General features: G+C 43.7%; 1 pseudogene; it reads right to left on the reverse strand.

The window, feature by feature from the left end:
- Positions 1-729: 729 nt before the first annotated feature.
- On the reverse strand, positions 730-5,881 carry LOC143767883 (serine/arginine-rich splicing factor 9 pseudogene; annotated as a pseudogene).
- Positions 5,882-6,374: the final 493 nt, after the last annotated feature.

The raw sequence follows: 6,374 nt of genomic DNA on the forward strand, positions 1-6,374 counted from the left end.
AGACAGAACAATACTAGCACTGCAATACTAGGGCAGATACAATAGCTAATCAGCAGTCACCAAATGGCAGCCATTGAACATTAACTCAATGACAATACGGATCAACAGTCATTCTCACTTGAAAAGGCTGCATTTTTGTTGAAAAAAAACGGTTCCGTCGCAGATTGTGAAAAACTGATGCGACGGATCCGTTTTTTCGACGGATCCAACTAGCTGAGCCAGCTAATTGGATCCTAAACAAATCGGAGCATGCTCAGTTAAAAAAAACGGAATCTGTTGCCGGATTACGTCATTTGACGGATCCGACACCATAGGGTTCCATTCTAGCAAACGAAAGACGGCGATGGATCCGACGAACACAAAAAACATTACTATGTCCTTTTTCTCCGGCCATCGGAAAACCAATTTTCGACCGGTCCAGTGAAAAACGGATGAAAGGCCATCCGTCGCAATCCGTCGCTAATACAAGTCTATGAGAAAAAAATGGATCCAGCGGCAACTTTTGCCAGATCTGGTTTTTTTTCAAAATTTGCCGGATTGTGACTGATGGCAAAAAACTGATGTGTGAAAGCAGCCTAACTCATGTCTCTGGGCCTACTGAATTAATATGTCTGGATATTTCATATTAAATGTGTAGTCGCCACACCCCTCCCCCATCTTAATAAGCCAGATATGATAGGTTTCCAATCATCCTTCTCCACTTATCGGGGAAAGTCCATCAGCATGTTTTTAAGCACAAACACGAATGTAAGAGGTCTCATCTTCATGAGAACGAAACTTTGTATCATCCACATTCCTTAAAGCATATTCCATTTCTTCCTTACAGATAAACACCACAATCCTCATGCCATCCTTGTGCATATCAGCATAGCGGCTTCTCTCATATTGTCTTTTAGATCTTGCCAATTTCCACCCCAAGGCAGGAAGTTCTGAGATGAGGACTCTGTATTCAGTTCGCCAGAAAGGTGATCTGTTCCACAAGCAGAGTCCTCCATAAAACCTCCCTAGTTTCTGGCATGACCTGGGAAACTCCACATGTAATCGACGAGAACCAAACTTGTATCCATTGCTTCCACTCACAGCGTTCTCTGCATCCAGCAAGTTGATGAAGGCGAATCCTGTGGCACCGCCTCCCCCATGATTCTTCAGCTCAATGGTACGGATCCTCCCATACTGATGGAACAACTCCTTCAACTCCTTCTCCCATACGATGGATGGTAAATTGCCCACGTAAATGTGCCCATTCCCCAAGTGCTGACCCCAGCCCTGGAGAAGGCCACTTATTGGCCTGGTAAATGGTGTTCTGGTGGGACAATACCTGGGCTGGCTAGGGTGATGGAAGACCCAGTGTCCCGAGGTCCCTGGGCATTGATATCACTGACCTTGACTGGCTAGAGGTGGCTATGGAGGTTGGCTGGTGTACGGTGGTCAATCTGCCATATAGTGTGAACAAGGTATGTGATGGTGGGATATAGTATGTGGATATAATTTTATTTTTATTAATATTTTACTGATTATCATGGTGTTCTCTTGTAGGATGAGTTATTTGCTAATTGATAAATGACTGTTGTAGAAAAAAAGAGAGTGGGCACTCGCCATCTGATAATATTCAGTCTTTATTATAACCACATGTCATTTGCAGGAACAGCAGGGAGAAACGTGATGTTACAAGACGACGGCCGTTTCGCGCTGCTGCACTTCCACGGGTCTTGACCCAAAATGTTGGGTCAAGACCCGTGGAATCCAAAATGTTGCCTACTGAAATGTATGTTCAGTAAATGCACTCAATACTTGGTCGGGGCTCCTTTTGCATCAATCACTGTATCAATGCGGCGTGGTATGGAGGCAATCAGCCTGTGGCACTGCTGAGGTGTTATGGAAGTCCAAGTTGCTTGGATAGCAGCCTTCAGCTTGTTTGCATTTTTGGGTCTGGTGTCTCTCATCTTCATCTTGACAAGAATCTATGGGGTTATGGTCAGGCGAGTTTGCTGGCCAGGGCTGCCACTAGGAATCTCGGAGCCCCATAGTGGCAAAATTTTTTGGGCCCCCTTGTGAGCCTGCCCAGGCTCCACCCCTCAAACCGTCCGCAGTCCCACCGCCCTCTCTTGAAAAAAATCAACTTCTGCACCACATTCTCACCAATCACACATTTACAGTTCTCATCACCTCATACATAACTTACTAAACATTTGTTAAAATATCCAATACAATTTCAGTATATTTTTATTTATGTTTCAATTTTTAAAATGGCCAATAATATCACAAACAAGGAACAAATACCGCTGCACTACGACCAGACCACATATTGCCACCATATAGTGATCAAATAATAGCACATACAAGGAATGAAAACTGTCACACCATGACCATCCTATGTATTACCACCACATAGTGACCGAATAATACCACATACAAGGAACAAATACCACCACACCATGTGCAGACCACATATTACCACCACAGTTATCGAATAATAGCATATACAAGGAACAAATACCACCACACCATGACCAGATCACATATTACCACAACATAGTGATCGAATACTACAATATTGATCTTTAATTAAAAAAACCACAATATTAATATTACCATTGTCATTATACACAGGAGATCTGTACTTCGTGTACAGTGTTCGCATACAGGTAATATACAGTGATCACCAGTGACATTATATATAGGAGCTCTGTATATGGTGTATAGCGTACAGGTAATACAGGGATCCCCAGTGACATTATACACGAGATCTGTACTTTGTATACAGTGTCAGTGAACATGCAATATACAGTGATCACCGGTGACATCAGGGCATAACTGCCCTGACTGGCGTATGGAACATTTAAGGGACATTAAAAATTCAACTAACTGTTCCGAACCACATTTGTTGAAACCAATCCCGAAACATTTTTTTGAGAGGCACAATAGTAATCCCAAGGGGTTTACAGTATGCGGGATTGATCGCGTTTATATGGGATTTGGGGCGGGAATGTTAAACAGAGACTGCTCCAAAAAGAAGCACGTTGGATAGTAACTTTAAATACGCTTTCACCAATAGGTCTGAATGAGGCCCTCAGTTTCAAGTCTTTTCTATAGATATATTTTCTTCTTTTTTATTTTAATTATGGTCCGGTAGTATTTTTTTGAATTGTTTTGTGTTTTTACTTTTGTGTTGCACAATTTCTCATGGTTGTTCTGTCTTTCAATTATATGCAGCTTTATGTATGACTTATTCACTCCTTTATTATGTGCTGAAGGGACCCTACACCGGATATCTCATCAGCTCATTCTGCTACACCTGAAGACTTATGGACTGTTTTGGAGGAAACTCACATCTGCTTTTAATATGCCTGCATGCTCAACTCTAGTGTAGCCCTCTGCCATCTGATTGACCGGCATTAATTTCTAGCCGGTAGTACATGGTCATGAAGCTTTATATGAGTAAATCTGATTAGTATGCTTTATGGCCATTATAATTTAGTCTGTGTAATGTTTATTATAACCTTTTTAGGCTTGTTCTATGATGTATTGCATTTGTATATGTCATTTCTATTCTATGATGGATTATTACTATTATGCATATGCGTTGCTATTCTTCAATAACATCACCAGTTCTTAGATGCATTTCTGTATATAAGCAATGTTTTTTCCTCTTATTAATGTTTAAGAAGACCTCGCGTTTCATTTTGTTTATTGCAGTATGTCTTTGTTGCATTCTTAAATATTTTTTCACTGCCTAATAGGTCTTCTTAATATTATTATTTATCAGTATTCACCAGTTCTGCTAAGTCCCGGTCACTATGGGGAGGAGTTCTTGAGGCTGGCTCTGGCTTCTTTTCGTGGTGACCTGTCCATCTTCTTACTTCCGGTGCAGATGCGCCCCACGCATGCGCTGTGTTGCCTCGGCCGCGTCGCTGGCTGAGAGCGTTGCTGTGGAGATGGAGAGGGATGACGCACGTCCTCCTGCCCATGATCCACGGCGCGCGGCGGCCCGCCTCGCTGCTGGCGCGTACACATCATGATGGGTCAGTGCGCCGATTCGCCAGAGTCCCCTTGCACTTCCTTATAAATATTCTGGCCCATTTTTATCGTTCACGTCTCCTGACGAAGCCAAGGCGGTGAAACGCGCGTCGAGGCTCCCTGTCCTGTCTGCAAGCCCGCACCCTGTTGCCACGATGTCCCAAGGTACTAGTATTCAGCCAGGCTTGGTTTAATTTTGATTAGGTCTACCTTGGATTACTCTTCATGGTGTAGCAATCCAGTACCCTGGATTTTCAGTGTGATTATCATTAATTAGCCTTTGATTTGTTACCCTCTATGTGGTTTCACTGATTTTTTGCTGGTTTCTCTCATGGCACCGTTGCTTCGGGTTTGCGGGCTTTGCAACAGTGGTACTTTTGTGCTGCCTTGCAGCGTTTTTTTTGTAACATCTGATGCGCTGATCTTTTTAGCTGTTACTGCTCACTTTTTGCTGTTGTCTCTTTTGTATGATGTATTTAAAAACAATTTTTTTCTAATAAACTATATATTTAATGCTTACCCCCGTTTGGTATGGACTCTATGTATTTTCACATTGATGTGCTATAACTTTTAGTCATATTATTGATCCATTACCGTAAAGTTTTTTTCGGTTTATATGTATTGGCTTACGGGGGATGCCCTCTGGTAGCTCTGAGGATTGTTTTGTAGGTGCATTACTTGACTGGCGTATGGGGCCTGCTGAGCAGAGGGGCCCGCGTTGCTGATCTGCCGGGCAGATGCCTGGTGGGCAGGTGGTTCTGTACTTCAAAGTGGGCCGCCGGGCCTTTAAAACGCCTTACTAGAGTTCCTGTGTGCGTGCGCTCTGTCGCCTGCACACGCTTACAAGTGCTGTGTCAGCACTTGACAGTATGTGCTCGCCGCTGCTGCCCTTGTCAGTATGGGCGCGCGCATGGCTGCAGCCCCTATCAGTGTCTGCAAGCATGAGAGTGCGCACGCACAGGGCCTTCAGTAACAAGGACCCCACATGTCCTCTCATTCTGTCTCATGTCTCTCCATACTTCCCCCCTGTCTCTCCATATTGTCCCTATAGTCATCCATAACAGTATAATGTATCCTGTAGTCATATATAGCAGTATAATGCACCCCATAGTCATCCATAGCAGTATAATGCACCCCCATAGTAGTATATTGTGCTCCATAGCGCCCTAGTCATATAGAGCAGTATAATGCAGTCCCATAGTAGAATAATGTACCCAATAGTCAGATATAGTATTATGCACCCACATAGTAGTATAATGTACGCAATTGTCTTATACAGTATAATGTACCCACATAGCAGTATAATGAACTCATATAGTGGTATAATGCACACCCATAGCAGTATAATGCACCCCCATAGCGGTATAATGCACCCCTATAGTGGCATAATGCAGCCCCATAGTAGTATAATGCAGCTCATAGTGGTATATATATAATGCATCCCCCATAGTGGTATAATGCAGCTCCATAGCAGTATAATGCAACCCCATAGTGGTATAATGCACCCCCATAGTATAATGCACCTTATAGTACTAAAATGCAGCCCATAGTATAATGCACCCCCATAGTATAATGCATCCCCATAGGATATAATGCACTCCATAGTATATTGCAGCCCCATAGCAGTATAATGCAGCCCGATAGCAGTATAATGCACCCCCACAGGAGCATAATGCAGCCCCATAGTATAATGCAAACTCTTTCCCTACCTCCCCCCACCCCCATAGTAGTATACTGCACCCCCATACCAGTATAATATGCCCCATACTGCGGCTTTGCAAAATAAAGTTTTTCCTTACCTGACTGAGCTCCAGCGGTGGCATCCTCTCAGATTCAGATGAGGCGCGCAGCGTCGTTCCGACATATGACAGTGACGTGATATGTAGGCAACGTGCACGCTGACATCAGCTGCTGGCCTGTGATTGTCTGCCATGAGATACACGTGATGTAGTGTTTGATCCACAAATGGGCCTTAGTACTGGATGTCTGACTCATGTACAGCAGTATTGGAGGTCATTTAGCCATTACTCACAGTGTGCAGATGCACATGTACTGTATGTATATAATAATGACATTGTCACCAATGGGCCAGGACATGATAGTAAGGACTTGCTATCTTCCACTGTTTTCTATAAAACATTGAGTGTGGGGCAGAGTGAGCACTGCTAATGAGTGTGGGGCACAGTGAGCACTGCTGCCAAGTGTGGGGCACAGTGAGCTGTTGTGAATTCAGCTCTTGGGCTCCCTCCGGTGGTTATAAGTGGTAGCGCTGCTGTCTTTGGATCGCTGCATTCATCAGGTGTGTCCACTTATTGCAATCCTGACTGGGCTATTTAGTCTTGCTTGACCCTTTAGTC

This window comes from Ranitomeya variabilis, chromosome 4 (genome assembly GCF_051348905.1).
Source record: "Ranitomeya variabilis isolate aRanVar5 chromosome 4, aRanVar5.hap1, whole genome shotgun sequence".
Taxonomy (NCBI): domain Eukaryota; kingdom Metazoa; phylum Chordata; class Amphibia; order Anura; family Dendrobatidae; genus Ranitomeya; species Ranitomeya variabilis.